Source organism: Anolis carolinensis, chromosome 4 (assembly GCF_035594765.1).
Source record: "Anolis carolinensis isolate JA03-04 chromosome 4, rAnoCar3.1.pri, whole genome shotgun sequence".
In the NCBI taxonomy this organism is placed as follows: Eukaryota; Metazoa; Chordata; class Lepidosauria; order Squamata; family Dactyloidae; genus Anolis; species Anolis carolinensis.
In genome coordinates, this window is record NC_085844.1 from 162,629,945 (window position 1) to 162,647,869 (window position 17,925).

General features: G+C 44.9%; 1 protein-coding gene across 2 annotated transcripts in view; it reads right to left on the minus strand.

Annotated features, from left to right (window-relative positions):
* The window catches only part of st6galnac3 (ST6 N-acetylgalactosaminide alpha-2,6-sialyltransferase 3), a 457,135-nt gene that overhangs the window by 107,094 nt on the left and 332,116 nt on the right, over positions 1–17,925 (minus strand). The window lies entirely within an intron of this gene.

Below are 17,925 nucleotides of genomic sequence, written 5' to 3' on the forward strand. Positions count from 1 at the left end.
TCCTATTTCAAACTTAATCTGAGGAGGAAGGAGAAATGTAGTCCAAATTTATAGACACACCACCTTCACACTGACCCCAATAGCTTGTTAGCACTATCATGTGATTTCTTGTCCACTTTCCTCCATGATAGTAGAAAGCAACAATGGCTGTCTGTATATTTTGGGCTTTGAGTTCCCATAAACCCCTCAAAATTTGCTATAGCTGATGGGAACTGTAGTAAAAAGAAGTTTTATGGTCTACAGTGGCCTCACCTTGTAATGTTTTAATAATCTTCTTACAGTACAACCAATATTTTTTTCTGACATATTTGAATTTAATTGAATCTCATTTCTCATTGTGACAATGGCTGTTGGGAACTATGGAGAAAAGTGATATATAAAAACTCTCCCTAGCCTGTTGGTGGGAGACACTCATGAGAGTTGTCTAACAGCTCTTCCTGCTGCTGATCTATTCAGATGTTGCCTTAGTATCATTCCACACTGTTCTTATTTTATATTATATATCTATTATATATGTGGCTTTCCTCCTATATATAAGAAAGTCATTATTTACAAAGCAACCTTACTCTGCTCATGCTTAGAATCCCTGCTTGTTGAATTGTAACCTTCCTTGCTATAGGGTTGGATTTGATAGTGAATACTTTTTTCTGAGACAGAGCTAACAGATTCTGACTGAGTCCTCGATTGGTTGAAGCTCCATTAATAGGTAAATCCCAGCTTTTGTTCCAATATGCAACTTTCATAATTGGATTATGTCTATATGGATCAAGGTACACCAAATCCAAAGTTGGTTAATGTCAGTATACTTAAGCAAATGGCAAACACCTCTCCAATTTAAACATGTGAAGAATATGCAGAAGTTTTATCACAGCTATTAATAAAATGTGGTGTCATAAACAATAAAGTTTAATGAGTAACTGAAGTGTCTGCAGCAATTAAATATGAAGGAAGTCTACTGGAACACTGCAGGAGAGCTTATACTTATAAACAATTTAAATTGCAAATCAAGTTTGCTGAAAGTTTGTTGAACAAATTTGGGGGGGGGGTTGTCTTACTACAGGAATCGGAATATATTTTCCCAGCCAAATGGGGGGGTGCTACATAGATTGACAGAAGAGCTCTAGCTTTCTATCCTAAGACAACACAGAATTATTCTCCACCTCCTTTCCCATAATAGATTGCCCCGTGTAGTCTAATATATTAAACAGAGGACAGGTACTTTAGAGAGATGTGGCTGCAAAACATAATGACTCTGAATGAGTCATGTCAGTGATCAATGCTGTAAGCAAACCCAAAGCAAACAAGAAAAATCTCACAAATGTCAAAAATGGAATATTTCTGAGTAAAGCCTATCTGTGAAGTCTTGCTCACTCAAATGCAACTCTACTCAAGTCAAATGAAACATGTCACCTCCCAGCATGCCTTCTTATATGTGGTAGTCTTTAATGTCTCCTAGCAGTGGCTTTCATGCTCTATACTGTGGAAACTGCAGTTTTCTCAGACGTTTACCATGAAGATGGTAACATGATCTTCAACATGAAGATCAGCAAAGATTGAGCATCAGCTATAGTTGATACAGTACCTCTTCTTTTTCTACCTCTAAGAGTTTCTCCTGCTCTCAGTTGAACTCAGTCATTTGTTCACTCAATCATACACTAATAAATCAGTGTATGACCTTTGGGTAGTGTGCCCAAGGATTTCATTTAGTCTGATATGATTTAAATCTTAAACATTGTGAGGACCTTAGCACATTCATGTATCTAGTTCTACATTCCTCTGAATTTTGTGATATAGTTTTCAGGTAACTTTAAAACATTATATATTATGTCAGCTCACCACAGCCGCTCCTGAATGAACACACGAGACTCTCTGTGATATCACCAGAAACTTTACTGCAGGAAACATAAACATCAGAAAAGCCAAGAATGGGAGACTCCGGCCAACCATCCTTTATATACCCTCCCCCTCATTTGAAAAGTCTCTTCCCGCTCAGTAAAACCCCGCGCAAATTCCCCGCCAAGTCCAGCAGCCGTTTCTTCTCCGAGTCCTGAGACGCAGGTGTCTTATCAATGTCAGTGACCCTGAAACTCAGAGCCACATACAGGCTCTAGTAGCAGGGTTCTGACATGGCGTCCTCCTCCCCTTCGTCCTGGAAGGAAAAGATTAAACACAACTATTGTTCTCCGCTGTCCAGAGTTCCTTTATACTTTTTTAACAGGCTGCAATGGAATACCGGGTGTACCTTTCCTAGGTCCTTGGGTAGCCTCAGCTCATAGGTCACTTCGTTTATTCTTTTCGCTACCCTGAACGGCCCTATATAGCGTGGAGCCAATTTCTTAGATGGGAACCCCAATTTCAGGTTTTTTGTGCTCAGCCAAACCAGATCTCCTTCGCCCAATTTGTCCCCCTCTCGGCGCCTACGATCTGCAAAGAGCTTGTACTTCTTTTGTGTTTCCCGCAATGCCTCCACCACGGTCTGCCACCCTTGCTTAATTTTGGCCGGCCATTCCTTGTCGGTCTGGCCCTCTCCTTCCTTCCACTCGGGTAGCCTGGGGAAAGGTGCCACCTCCTGTCCGTATACTATTTCGAATGGGGCACGACCTGTGGCCGAATGTACGGCCCCGTTAAAAGCCATCTCAGCAAACGGAAGAAGGTCCGCCCAATCGTCCTGTCTATAATTGGTGTACATCCTCAAGAATTGGCACAGTGTCTGTTGGGTACGTTCGACCCCCCCGTTGGTTGCGGGATGAAAAGCCGAGCTCAGATTCCTTTCCGCTCCTAACAGCTGTAAGAATTTTCCCCAAAATTTTGCAGTGAATTGGACTCCCCGGTCGCTAATTATTTTGTCGGGACACCCATGTAGGCGATATACATGCTTCACATACAAATCAGCGAGCTTTTCAGCCGAGGGGAGTTTTGGCAGGGCCACAAAGTGTGCCTGTTTTGAGAATAGGTCCAATATTGTCCAAATGTATCTGTGGCCTCTGCTGGGGGGTAGTTCGCCTACAAAATCCATTGCCACGCATTCCCATGGCCTCATGGGCTCCACCACCTTCTGCAATAGCCCCTGGGGCTTCCCAGGTGGTGTTTTTCCCTCTGCACATAATTCACACTGCGTGACGTACCCCCTGGCGTCTTTCCTCATTCCGGGCCACCAGCATTGTTTGGCCAACAGTTTAATAGTCCTGGTGGGGCCTAGATGACCTGCACCCTTGTTATCGTGGCACTTCCTTAACATTTCTTGTCTTAAACATTCAGGAATATACAATTTCTTATTTACAAACACCAAATCCCCACACAGTTCTCCCTGTTCTTTGTTCGTTTGTAACCATTTGTCCATTCCATATGCTCGCTTCAACTCTTCCTCCCATATTTCTCCTCCCCCCGTGGAAATGGCAGTACGTTTGTTTTCTTTGGCCGCTTGTGCTCGAGTCAGTACTGCCAGGCCCCATTGCTTATCTAGGAAAAGGCTCCCCTCAGATTCCTGAATTCCTCCCCCGTGCTGAGGCATCCGAGAGAGAGCGTCAGCGAGTATGTTGTGTTTCCCCTGGAAGAACTTGAGTCTGAAATCAAAACGGCTGAAATATTGGGCCCATCTAATCTGCTTCGCTGATAGTTTACGAGGGGATCTTAGATACTGTAAATTTCTATGATCAGTCCACACCTCAAACGGTGTTCCACTTCCTTCCAGAAAGTGTCTCCAGCACTCTAGCGCTTTCAGAATCGCTAAGGCTTCTCTCTCCCAAATCGGCCAGTTTTTTTCTGTATCGCTAAACTTTTTTGACAGATAGCCACATGGCTTCAGGTTCCCCCCCTCGTCTTTCTGCAGCAGAACTGCCCCATATGCCCGGTCTGACGCATCGCAATGTAGTACAAAGGCCTTAGACATATCAGGGTGCTGTAGGACAGGCTCCTCAGTAAAACGCTTTTTAAGGGCTTCGAAAGCTTCCTGGCATTCTATTGTCCAGGTCAGTTTGGCCCCTGGGGCCTTCACTTTGGCTGTTTCTCCCCTGCCTTTAGTCTTTAACAAATCCGTTAACGGCAAAGTGAGGCACGCAAAGTCCTTGATAAATGTTCTATAGAAGTTTGCGAACCCCAGGAAGGATTGCAGCTGCTTCCGTGTTCTGGGGGCTTCCCACCCCCTCACGTCTTCCACCTTCGCAGGGTCCATCGCCAGTCCCTGGGAGGAAATCCTATACCCCAGAAAGTCTATCTGGTCTTTATTGAACTCGCACTTGGCAAGCTTCGCATACAGCTTCGCTTCCCTCAACTTTTGTAGGACTTCCCTGACTAGTTCTACGTGTTGCTCCTTAGTCCGAGACATTATCAATATGTCATCTAAAAAAATAAAGACTCCCTTGTACAATAATGGATGCAACACTTCGTTGATTAATTGCATGAACGCGGCCCCTCCCCCGCATAAACCGAATGGGAGCACACAGTAATTGAATAATCCGAAGGCGCAGGAGAAGGCCGTCTTCCACCTGTCCTCTGGTTTGATCTGCAATTTATGGTAAGCCTCAATTAAATCCAATTTAGTGAATATCTGTCCCTCCGATAACTGGGCGATCAAGTCCTTCACTAAGGGTAGGGGGTATTTATTTACAGTACTGATTGCATTCAGGCCCCTGTAGTCAATGCAGAGCCTCAGCGTTTGGTCCTTTTTCCGCCTAAACAACACAGGTGCCCCTAAAGGGGAGTTCGAAGGTTCTATGAAACCCCTCGCTAGGTTTTTATCAATGTACTTTCTCAGTTCCTCCTTTTCCCTAGCCGACATCGGGTATATCTTTGCCTTGGGAAGCTCTGCTCCTGGGACTAGCTCTATTTTCACTTCAACTCTCCGCTTCGGTGGGAAGTTGTCTGCTTCCTTCTCGTCAAACACGTCCACAAAATCCCGATACTCTGGGGGTAATTTATCTGCCAGTTCTGCTATTCTGATAGAGTCTTCCTCCCCCCTTTTCCCCGGCTCCCTCTCAACTTCCTGGCTCCCTTCTTCCAAATTCATCCCGAAAATCATGCTCTTATCCTCCCAGTTGATTTGCGGGTTGGCCTGCCCCAGCCACGGCATGCCTAGTATAACATTATAGCTGGCTATTTGTGATATCACAAATGACACCTTTCCTTCCCAACTCCCTATCTTACACTTTACATCTTCGGCACTGTACCTAGCTAACGATCCTGATGCTGTGGATCCGTCCAACTGCGAAAATGCTATTGGGGATTCTAGGTTCGTTCTTTCGCATCCCAATCCCTCGGCTAATTCAGGGGAAATGATGTTCCTGGAACATCCACAATCCACAAACGCTTTGCAAGTTGCTTGTTTGCTGCCATTTTCAAGCTGAATGGGGACCACTATCATAGCTTTGTCCTGACTTACCAACCCCCCCCGAATGGTGCCTCATCGGTGTTTCTTCCTCGGCGCGTTTTCCTGCCACGGCTCTTGGTTTGGGCTGGCCTCCGCTTTCCCCTTTTCTCTGCCAGCACTCGGCAGCTCTGTGGCCCAACCGGCCGCACACAAAGCAGCCACTCCTGCTGGCGCTCACGTTCCCTGTCGGCTCCGCTCTCCTCCCGGCTGGGGCTGATCCCTCCTTCCGGCTCCCCTCTTTCATCTGCGGCCGTTGCTGTAGCGCTCCTCGGTGCCTCCTCGCCTGGGCCAGCGATGTCTCGACGCGCCCCGCCAGCTGAATCCATCCGCGCAGTGTGTCAGGCTCATCACGATGCACCGCCCAGGAGAGGATCTCCCGCCTGAGCCCCTCTTTAAAGAGTTCCATCTTTGTCACTGCAGACCATTCCGGCACCTTTTCGGCGAGGCATTGGAACTCCTCCGCATACTCAGATACCGACCTCTGCCCCTGGGAGACGGTCTTCAATTTCTCCCTCGCCCGGATCTGCTCCAATGGATCTCGGAAACGGGTCTCCAGGGCCCCCATAAAGCGTCGGACTGACCCCAGACATGGGTCGCGCCGCGCGTGCAGCTGAACGTACCAGCTAGCCGCTCCCCTCTTCAACACTGCACCAATGGCCCGTATCCGGCTGGATTCCGTTCTAAAAGTGTGAGCATTGTCCTCCATATAGCCCCTCACCGTGGTAAGGAAAAAATCCAGTTCAGAGGACTCTCCCCCAAACTCGATCCTTAGTTCCTCTCGTCTCGGTAGGGGTCCCTGTGGTGGCAATCCCCAATTCTCCGCCCGTCGCAAGCCCCCTTGCGGACCATTGGGCCCCGCTGCTGTTTCTCTTTGCCCTGTGCCACGCCCGGCATTCGCCAGGGGCACTAGGGTCTCAGCTGGGAGCGTAGCCGGGATTCTCGGAGGCTTTTCCCCTTCGTCGTCACTCTCCTCCACCCGCGTCAGGCTTGTTTGGGTCTTGGGCCGGGCGCCGGGCTCCTTTCGCATTTCCCTTCCCTTCGGTGCTGGAAGGTCTGCAAAGCCCTGGCTGCTTCCCACGCTCACGTCCCACATTGAGCCAGCCCGAAGTTCCCTTCCTCTCTCTGGCTCCACCAAAAACGCCAGGCGCTCCATCGCCCTCGACATCACTGCCAGGGTGGTCTCCATCGCCGACATCCTCTCCTCCAGAAACACCATCCTTTGTGGGCCTGGGGAAGGTGAACCTTCCTCTCCTCCGGTGCTGTCTCCCCGCACCACTCCACGCCTCTGGGTTACCCCATTTGGCTGGGCATAAGCGGTGGATGACGCCAGGGCCGCCAGCTGGTGGAACTCAGCGTCCGGCTCGGGAGTGGCCCCTCCCGACCTTCCTCCTCCTGCGCCCAAGAGCTCTTCATCCTCCACTTGCATGTTACACCTCACCGCTACAGCGGGATGGTGTCTATATTCTTGGCTTAGTGTCAGCTCACCACAGCCGCTCCTGAATGAACACACGAGACTCTCTGTGATATCACCAGAAACTTTACTGCAGGAAACATAAACATCAGAAAAGCCAAGAATGGGAGACTCCGGCCAACCATCCTTTATATACCCTCCCCCTCATTTGAAAAGTCTCTTCCCGCTCAGTAAAACCCCGCGCAAATTCCCCGCCAAGTCCAGCAGCCGTTTCTTCTCCGAGTCCTGAGACGCAGGTGTCTTATCAATGTCAGTGACCCTGAAACTCAGAGCCACATACAGGCTCTAGTAGCAGGGTTCTGACACACATTGTGTATAATGATAAGATATTTATGATATACAGAGCCCCCAATGGCATAGCGGCTTAAACAGCTGAGCTGCTGAACTTGCTGACTTGAAAGGTCAGCGGTTTGAATCCGGGTGGGAGGGTGAGCTTCTGCTATTAGCCCCAGCTTCTGCCAACCTAGCAGTTTGAAAACATGTAAATGTGAGTATATCAATAGGGACCATTCTGGCAGGAATTTGTAATAGCGTTCCATGCAGCCATGCTAGCCACATGACCTAGGAGACATCTACAGACAATGTTGGCTCTTTGACTTAGAAATGGAGATGAGCACCAACCCCCAGAGCTGGACACAACTAGACTTAATGTCAGCAGAAAATCTTTACCTTTAACTATGTAGGATATGTATATTTTATTGCAATATGTACAAAATTACTATTAAATGTATTTCAATTTTTCAAACAGAACGCCCCCCTCCCCTGATGAATGAGGAAATGGGACTGAAAGAAGCCATGAGATGCTGACCAAAAGAAGTCTAGTCTTTCCATACTTCTCTGTGGGTCATTTCTTATGAATCCTTGTGGATCCCTTCTTGGAAAACGGTTCAGTCCTCGGTCTCTTCTCCAGAATGACAACTCCATAGAATGACACAACACAAAGGAGCACTAATCAGAATGAGCTTTGGTGAGATTACAACTTTGTGAGACCCACTGCAACACACCCTAAAGAATATCATACAAAATTCAATATTATTCCATGATATACCATAAAATGCTAGGGCAAAATATAATCAGTAGAGAAAAGGTCACTGAAGACGGTTATAATGCATGCCCGTCCACCCCAAGCCTTTAAACACTTTCCTTCCATACAAGTCACTTGAAAGACTTGCCTTTCAGGCCTAAAAGTATAACATTCTGAAAGGGCTTTGACCGCTTGAAGGCCTTGGACTTTTATTAAGCATAAAAAATCACTCCTGCCAACATTTTTCCACCCCAGGACTCATTTTTCTTTCATTCTCTCCCTTACCTTCTTTCCCAAATGTTCCTCTTTTTCTTCTTCACAAACCTTGCTCCTCTGGTCTGTCCTGGATTTGAGAAAGTTTCTTTCCACCCTTGCTCTCATTCCCCTTATGTCTTCCCAAAGAAGTTCTACAGATTAGCCCACATAACAATAGATCTTGGTGAGATATATATATATATATATATATATATATATATATACACATACACACACACACACACACACACATACATACATACACAGTAGAGTCTCACTTATCCAACATAAATGGGCCGGCAGAACGTTGGATAAGCGAATATGTTGGATAATAAGGAGGCATTAAGGAAAAGCCTATTAAACATCAAATTAGGTTATGATTTTACAAATTAAGCACCAAAACATCATGTTAGACAACAAATTTGACAGAAAAAGTAGTTCAATACGCAGTAATGCTATGTAGTAATTACTGTATTTACGAATTTAGCACCAAAATATCACGATATATTGAAAACTTTGACTACAAAAATGCGTTGGATAATCCAGAATGTTGGATAAGCGAGTGTTGGATAAGTGAGACTCTTGTGTGTGTGTGTGTGTGTGTATGTATGTGTGTGTGTGTGTGTGTAGGTAGAGATATATATATATATATATATATATATATATATATATATATATATATATTCTGTTCTTACATTTCTTCTTCTGAGATAGCAGGCCTTCTTGTTTTCCTGAATGTGACACAGGGAATAGCACCCACCTTTGTGACCTAATTTTATAAAGCACATTGTTAATTTCAGTGCTCTTTGAGGAATCTAATGAGTAATCAGTAGAAAAAACAAGACCCTTTTAACTAAGAACACAACATTTCTGCTTTTAACTTGTTATTCAGGAAGCTAGCAAAGGAAGCAGCTGGATTATTTGATAACAATGAAATCAGAAGAGTTCTGAAGGATAAGGAGATTGCAGGGAATGCAAATAAATTCTTTTCATATGTCCTTACAAAGATATAAGGGAAATACCCATGTACCTAGGAGGGAATAATGGGAAGATGAGGCAAATAGTAAAGGCAAAGCAGAATATTTGAGATATGGTTGACAAAATTGGAAACAATAATAATCATTGTGTTCAGATATCATCCATCCAAAAATTCTTAACTCAAAACTGAAAATGTTCATGAATTAAAATATGTAACATTTTATTAAGGCCAGTCTTTGTAGCAAAAGAGTGCAGAGTAAGAATCACAACACTACTATTTGAAAATGGGTCCAGGGAGATACAGGAAACTAAAATTCAATTAGTGAAACATTTAGACAAATGGCCAAGTCTATGGAAAAACAAGCCTAGCTGAAAAAAAAAAACAAAATCACTCCAAGAAAGAGTCATTTGAAAGAACATGTTGAGCATACCTTGTCTGAAACACAAAATCCTCCAAAATCCAAAAATATCCACATGGATAGCTCAGATAGTGATACTCTTGCTTTCTGATGGTTCACTGTATGCAACTTTTTCATGCACAAACATATTTAAAATATTATATAAAATGACATTCAGTCCATGTGTACAAGGTGCATATGAAACATAAACACATTTCATGTTTAACTTTGTGTCCCAGATGTGGGAAGATGTGAAATATATATAGAAAATTGTGCAGATGGTGTCCGATAGGACTCATCAGGATTACTGTTTGAAGCTTGCAAATAACACAAAAGAACACAGTGGATAACATCTTTGTGCTTCCACTTGTGGTAGTTTTAGCATGGAGCCTGGATCTAGTACATTGGGGGGGGGCAGGATTAAAATGCCCAGCATGCTTGGTTTGAGGGGTTTCTTAAAGGAATTTGGCAACCACATACTGACTTCTGCTCATGTTGAATTTGAAGTCTTTCATCCCATTTTGCCCAGACGGTGGTGTGCCGTCGCGCCTGGGGCTGTACTCTTAGTGAAAGAGGCATGGACGTGACATCTTTCCCCAGGGGATTGCTTCTTGCCCTCCTTTAGGGAAACTGGAACTCCCAAGGACCAAAACACTGTAGTTAACTCACAAACTGGGTTTATTGTTCACAAAGGGGATAAAAGAAAATATACATTACAGTCTTTGATTGTTTAAGTCCATGAAGCTTGTCCAGATCCCTCTTTCTCTGGCTGTGAATGCCGGAGCAAACTCAGCCTCAGTCCAATGACCTATATCTGAAGACAAGAGTCTTCCTCTGTTGCCAAAGGACTGATGTGAAGGCGCTTGAGACTCCTCAACGTTGTTCAGGTTGGCCCTGAACATGAAGTGTGAGTCCCAAGGGTAAGAACCTCAGAATTGGTGCTGAGAGGTAACTTTTGAAGGGCTTTTTGAGCCAAGCCTCTCTTTCACGTCCATCCGATAGAGAACTTGCTGATGGAATGAAAAGGAGGAAACACAGTCCTACTCCAGGAAGCCAAACAGTTTTGCTGAGTGAGCAATATAACAGGTACAAACAACATTGATTGACAGATATAAATAACCAATCCAACTACATTTACAGGGTAAGGGCAAAATCAGACATGATACAACAATTCAAATCTTGCAACTTATAGTTCAACATATAGATGGCGCCACTCGCACCGTCACAGGTGGGCTGAGTGCATTGGCATATAGTTGTCAATTTCTTAGTTCCAGGTTCATACTGGGGCCAAGCCTTGCTTGTTGTTAAGTCCAAAAAAAATCTCTCTTGTAATCAAGCAACTCTTAATGCAATTACTATAATTGTTTTTACTGAGTTTGTGCTTCATGGAAAGTCGCTATTCCTTTTCAGAGCTTATCTAGACATCAGGTTTTCTTTTCTTTCTTTTTCATAATGTCTGTGTAGTTTTAAGAAAGGTAAGTTAAGAATATAAATTTCTCTCTTTTCTAGATCAGTGGCTTTACTTCTATGGTTCTCTTTAATTGGTTATTGACCTGTTGCTCCATAGTCATTCATCAAATGTATACTTGACTGTAACCAGATGGCTGACTCTAAGACTCTGTATAAAGGGCTCGTCTGTTATGCCATTTTAGGTTCATCTGCAGAGGAATGAGGGTTAATACTGCTGAGTAAACCTTACAGGTGGGTCCGAAGGCTCAAAAATTACTTTCAGCCTACAGCTAATGAGACACTAAGAAAGGATGAAAGGTCTGTGAAGGCAAGGTCAAAACCTGAGGCTATAGAATTAGTTTTCTAACATTAAGGGTTTGTCTCCTCCTGCCAATAAATATGTCTTCTCCCTACTCCTATAAGAAATAATATTTATTTTATTTAGACCTTCAGATTTCTTACTTGATTTTTAAAAAGTGATTTACTGTGTTTCGGAGATTTTAAAGAGCCTTACTGTTCTTTTTATGGCTTTCGTCTTTGTTTTCTGAGCGTGGCTTTATAGGTATGGGTTTGAATGTAAATTTGAAGATTTGATTTGTACTCTGCTTGAGGCGCTTGCTGGAAATACTGCTTCTAAATCATGCAATCACCATTTTCCTCTCTCCATCTATATCGGGCACCAAGTACTGACAAATGCTTCAGCTAAAGGTATACTATACTAGGACTGTACCAAATTGACAAAGTATGTAGACCTTACCAGCCAATCGTTAGCCCACTTTCTTGAACCTTGGAGCAAATGTGAAAGCCCAAGGGCAAAAAAACTAAAACTACTCCCCTTAAAAAAACCCACAAAGAGCCTGTAAAGAATTTTAAATCTCCCCATTGAAAAAATAGATGGGATATCTCTTTTTAAAATTATAAATAACAAATGCACATATCTACTACCCTAAAATTATTTTTAAAAACTGTCAAGGTAATACAATTATATAAGACTACATACAGCATCAGCTCACTTACATTTAGTTTCCTTTCCTCAGTTCATTTTACACATATAGAGATAATAGATAGATAGATAGATTGAATTAATTTACTGCCATTGCAAACTCATTTTTACAGAAATGAGCTCATTATGTTTGCTTGACATTATGGAGAAATATTGATGCTTTATCCTGGTTTTATTGAGGGGAGCTTCCTGTCAAGACAGTAAAATTAGAGATTCCTCATAGTCTGGAAGTTCCTAACACTTAGGATTTTGTAGCCATGAGGGTTACTCCAAAAGTAGTAGACAACATTTTTTAAAATCCAGTTTTTATAGTACATCTTTGCTATTTGCTTAGGGCTTCTATTCAAATTTAATTCAACCCATTCCTGAATATGGTATTGTCATAGCACTCCTCCAAGACAGTTTGATATCCGTCAAAAGCAACATGCTGTAACTGAGTTCCTGATTTGTGAGAATGAGACAATGGAGAATATCCACAACAGGCTGAAGAAGGTGCATGGAAATGGCACTGACGATTGCAGTAATGTTAGTCACTGGGCACGCAGATTATCTGGTGAAAAAGGGCATGCCAATATTTTGGATGTTCCATGAAACGGCAGACCACACACTGCACAATTCTTGGCCGGGTATGAGAACAATGGAATCAAATATCTTTCAATAATCGTGATGGGAGATGAAACACGGTTATACCATTTTAAAGACTTCACTGCATATGGATTTCAGGGTTTCCTTGTGTGTATCTGTCCACCATGACCTTCTGGCAAGGAAACTAGTCCAATCTGGGCTAGGCAAAACTACGGATAGGTGGATCTGTAATTGGTTAAGCAAACGAACCCAAAGGCTGCTCACCAATGCGTCTTCTTCATCCTGGAAAGAAGTCATGAGTGAAGTGCTGCAGGGTTCTATCCTGGGCCTGGTTCTGCTCAACATCTTTATTAATGACTTAGATGAAGAGTTACAGTCATGATCATCAAGTTTGCCAACAACACCAAATTAGGAGGCCACTACTCCAGAAGACAGGAGCAGAATTCAAAACGATCTTAATAGATTAGAGAGATGGGCCGAAACTAACAAAATGAAGTTCAACAGGGACAAATGCAAGATACTCCACTTAGGCAGGAAAAACAAAATGCAAAGGTACAGAATGGTGGATGCCTGGCTCGACAGCAGTACCTGTGAAAATGATCTTGGAGTCCTCATGGACAACAAGTTAAGCATAAGCCAACAATGACATGTGGCGGCTAAAAAAGCCAACGGGATTCTGGCCTGCATCAATAGGGGAATAGCGTCTAGATCCAGGGAAGTCATGCTCCCCCTCTATTCTGCCTTGGTCAGACCACACCTGGAATACTGTGTCCAATTCTGGGCACTGCAGTTTAAGGGAGATGTTGACAAGCTGGAAAGTGTCCAGAGGAGGGCAACTAAAATAATTAAGGGGCTGGAGAACAAGCTGTATCAAGAGCAGCTTAAAGAGCTGAGCATGTTTAGCCTGCAGAAGAGAAGGCTAGCTTGTTTTCTGCCGCCCTGGAGACTAGGACACAGAACAATGGCTTCAAATTACGGGAAAGGAGATTCCACCTGAACATTAGGAAGAACTTCCTCACTGTGAGAGCTGTTCGGCAGTGGAACTCCCTGCCCCAGAGTGTGGTGGAGGCTCCTTCTTTGGAGGCTTTTAAGCAGAGGCTGGATGGCCATCTGTCAGGGGTGCTTTGAATGTGATTTTCCTGCTTCTTGGCAGGGGGTTGTACTGGATTGCCCATGAGGTCCCTTCCAACTCTATAATTCTATGATTCTCGGGACCCACCTTGTAGACACCTTTTTCAACTGCAACTGTTTCAGTATTCTGCTCACACTTACTTCCCCAATGCCCAGTTTGAGTGAGGTTTCTTTAACAATTACCATCCGTCAGCCTTAACCATGTGTTTCACACCCTCCACATTGTCAGTTGTTTGTGTGGTGTGTGGTCTGCCGCTCCATATTCAATAACACTACATACTCACAATGGCCTTATTGCCATAATCATAAATGACCACCCCAACCCACTCCAACAGCCAGCAGCTGCTTTGCTGCCAATCAGAATACAAGGAAGAGGATATTTCCAAATCCTCCAACTAACAAATGAGTCTGTGGCAATAAGGAGCGGAACTCCCGTTGCAATTAGGGATACGTGGAAATGTTATCCTCTTTGCACCCAGATAGGCACCTGGACAAATCTTCTTCATACTGTTGGTTGTTAAGGTTAAGGTTGGCTGTTAAGATGTCCAGGAATTAGACATCTCCATTGTTATTGCTTTCATCCTGTGAACACTGACGTTTTTGAAGAGATGAAGTTCCTGTTTGCACAGAGTCTTTCAACACAAGAAAAGCTCTGGTTTCCCAGTAGGGGATAAGAGATTTACATTTGTAATCCTATGAGTGTCTAATCAGGAAAGTTCTATTGAGTTAAATATTACTTAGGTGGCTGCGGAATCAGAAAAATAATTGAGATAGGAAAGAGGCCATTACACATTGTCAAAGACAGAACGCCACAAGATTCAAAGTAACAGAGTTTATTAGATTACAGAACTCAAAAATGCCCGTAAAAACACAAGGGCCAGGCAGTTTTTGCCTTTAGTAGCAAAAAGGGACAAAAGTAAATGTTCAAAAGATAAACCGGATTAAACCGGAGTTTAATCCGGGTAAAAACAAACTGCTTGCTTCAGCCTAGGTATTAACAGAACAAAAGCCAAGGAACAAAAGATACAAAGAATGCAACTAATTGGCAGCAGATTCCTCTCTGCTGCCAGCACTGTGCTTAGAGTAACTTGCGTCGCTCCCACACACACACAGTAGACAGGATCTCCAACACGAGCAATTCAGCCAAGGATTGCAGAAGTAGAGTAGACCAGTTCCGTTCCGTAGATCAAAGCCAGAAGCAGACGTTTGTAGTTTTTCCAAGTCCAAGAAGGGGGGAAGACAAGCCGTGGTCAGTTCAGTCCGGGTTCTCAAAGCAGGAGATGGCGTCCGTCAGAAAGACGACGGAAGGTCAAGCTAATAAGAGTAAGCACAGGTTTGCACAAACAAATGCCCACACAATCCCTCCCGCCGTCTGACCTTGGATTCCAATCAACTTACGTCTCAGCACAGGAAAGCACACAAGTCTTCAGGGAAGCGTCCCACACACACACGGATCCCAAGCGTTTGCCCAGATTACCTTGCCCGACGCAATTTGCAATTGCTCCCAAGCCCCATTTTATGCCAGTTACAAATCTTCATCACTGTCAGCTGTCCTCCTTAACCCGGGCGTTTCCTCATCACTTTCCTCGTCAGAGCTGGAACACCTCTGACTACGCCCAACAGCATCTCCAGCTGTGGATCCCGTCCCATCCCTCCAGCTAAGCCATGGGTCTAATCCTGAAGGTCCCCATTCATCTTCTGCCCCATCATGGCCAGTGGCCCCCAATTCCTCCCTTACCCGAGTCCAATCCATCTCATCCTCCTCTGAGCTAACCAGCCCCTCCTCCATTCTCTCCGTAAACCCTTCGAAAGATTCTTCGTCAGATGGTGCTGCAAATATGTCTCGCAGTCTTTTTCTCTCTCGCTCCTCGAGAGTATCTGACTCCCGAGGAGTCTTACGCCCACGTCTGTCAGTAACAGAGCCATGAGGCTCAATCATAACACTATCCCCTCTCACAAAGGCCTCCTCCCCCGATGGCGGAGAAGTGGCAGTGATACCCTCCGCTATAGCACCACGACGACTAGAGGTATCAAGTTTCAACAGTGAACGATGAAAGACTGGATGGACCTTTAAACTAGACGGTAAACGCAAACGAAACGCAACGGAAGAAATCTTTTTAACGATAGGAAAGGGACCCAAATACCGAGGCGCAAACTTTCCCCCAGCCTGTTTAATATGTTTGGAAGATAACCACACCAAATCCCCTTCTTCCAACTCCTCCCCTGCCTGCCTGTGGCGGTCAGCCTGAGTCTTCTGCGTTGCCTTAGCTTCCAGCAGTAAGCGACGGGCAACATCATGCAATGCAGCCATTTCCGTAGAGCGGTACACAGGGTCCGAAGAGACCACATTGGTCGACGGCGCCACACCTCCCCGTGGGTGAAAACCATAAGTTAGCTCAAACGGCGTATGCTGACTAGATGTGTGCACCGCATTGTTGTAAGCAAATTCCGCCACCGGTAGCCACTTCACCCAAGCCGTGGGTTGGTCTAAACAAAAACAACGCAGATATTGCTCTAAGAGCCCATTAACCCGTTCCGACTGTCCATCCGTTTGCGGATGAAAGGCTGAAGAAACGTTTAACTTAGTCCCCAAGCACTCATGGAAATGTTTCCAAAAGCGTGACACAAATTGCGGAGCCCTATCTGAAATAATCACCTCGGGTGCTCCGTGCAAACGATAGATGTGCTTAGTAAATAGTAAGGCCAACGTAGGGGCCGCCGGAATGGTTGAACAAGGAATAAAATGAGCCAGTTTACTAAATAAATCCACCACCACCCAAATACAAGTATAACCCCCAGACTTAGGCAAATCTGAAATGAAATCCATGGAAATGATTTGCCATGGCCTGTCCGGAACAGGTAAAGACGACAACAACCCTCTAGGGCGCCCAACAGGCGTCTTACTCTGCTGGCAAACGGCGCAGCTGTCACAAAAGCGCAGAATGTCTTGCCGCATCTTTGGCCACCAATAGCTCCTGGTAATGAGCTGCACAGTCTTGAATCTGCCAAAGTGCCCAGCCATGGGTTCGTCATGGTGGGCTCTAATCACCTCCAACCTGAGGGCCCCCACTGGTACGTAGACCTGCCCCCTGCGTACCAATACTCCGTCTTGATCTTGTAGATGCGGCAGTATGGTACGGTTACCTGCTGAGAGCAGCATCAGTTGCTCCTGTGTCCACACATCATCCCTCTGAGCCTCAAGGATCTGGTCATGTAACCCGAGCTCATTATCTACAACACACAGAGAGGCAGTAGGCAAGATGGTCTGACATACAACCTGCTCATTGGTCTTAAACTCCGGCTTGCGGGATAAAGCATCGGCCCGCAAGTTTGCCTTCCCCTCTACGAACTGCACCTTGAAGTTAAACCTGGAGAAAAACAAAGCCCATCGGATTTGACGCTGGTTTAACTTCTTTGCTGTTTGCAAGTGCTCTAAGTTCTTGTGATCAGATCTGACCACGATCTGGTGCCGTGCCCCTTCAAGCCAGTGCCGCCACACCTCAAACGCCACCTTAATCGCCAACAACTCCTTCTCCCATATGGTATAGTTCTGCTCGAAGGGTGTTAGTTGCCGCGAGTAAAATCCACAGGGACGCAAGGTCCCTGAGGAGTCCTTCTGAGACAATACAGCCCCCAACGCGTAGCTAGAAGCGTCCGCTTCTACCACGAACGGTTTGTCAACATCAGGATGGGTTAGTATGTTGTCCGATTGAAAACTAGACTTAAGTTGTAGAAACGCCTCGTGAGCTTCCCGCCCCCACACAAATGGCTGTTTCTTGCGCAGAAGCTGCGTCAAAGGTACCGTGAGCTTTGCAAAATTCGGAATAAACTCCCGGTAGTAATTAGCGAAACCTAAGAACCTTTGTACATCCTTCTTAGTTTTCAGCTCCTGCCATGAGTTGACGGCGTCAACCTTATGTGGGTCCATTTTAAGTTCCCTACCTGACACTACATGACCTAGGAACTCCACTTCAGGCACATGAAAGACGCATTTGGAAGCCTTGGCGAAAAGCCCATTAGCCCGCAGTCGGTGCAGAACCTGCTTGACATGTTGACGATGTTCTTTCTCGTCCTTAGAAAAAATCAAGATATCATCCAAATAAATCACTAAAAATTGGTCAATTAGGTCCCTGAACACATCGTTCATGAACCTCTGGAAGACCGCAGGAGCATTACAAAGCCCAAAAGGCATGACTCGGAACTCGTGGCATCCGAAACACGTGTTAAATGCCGTCTTCCATTCATCCCCTTCCCGTATACGGATTA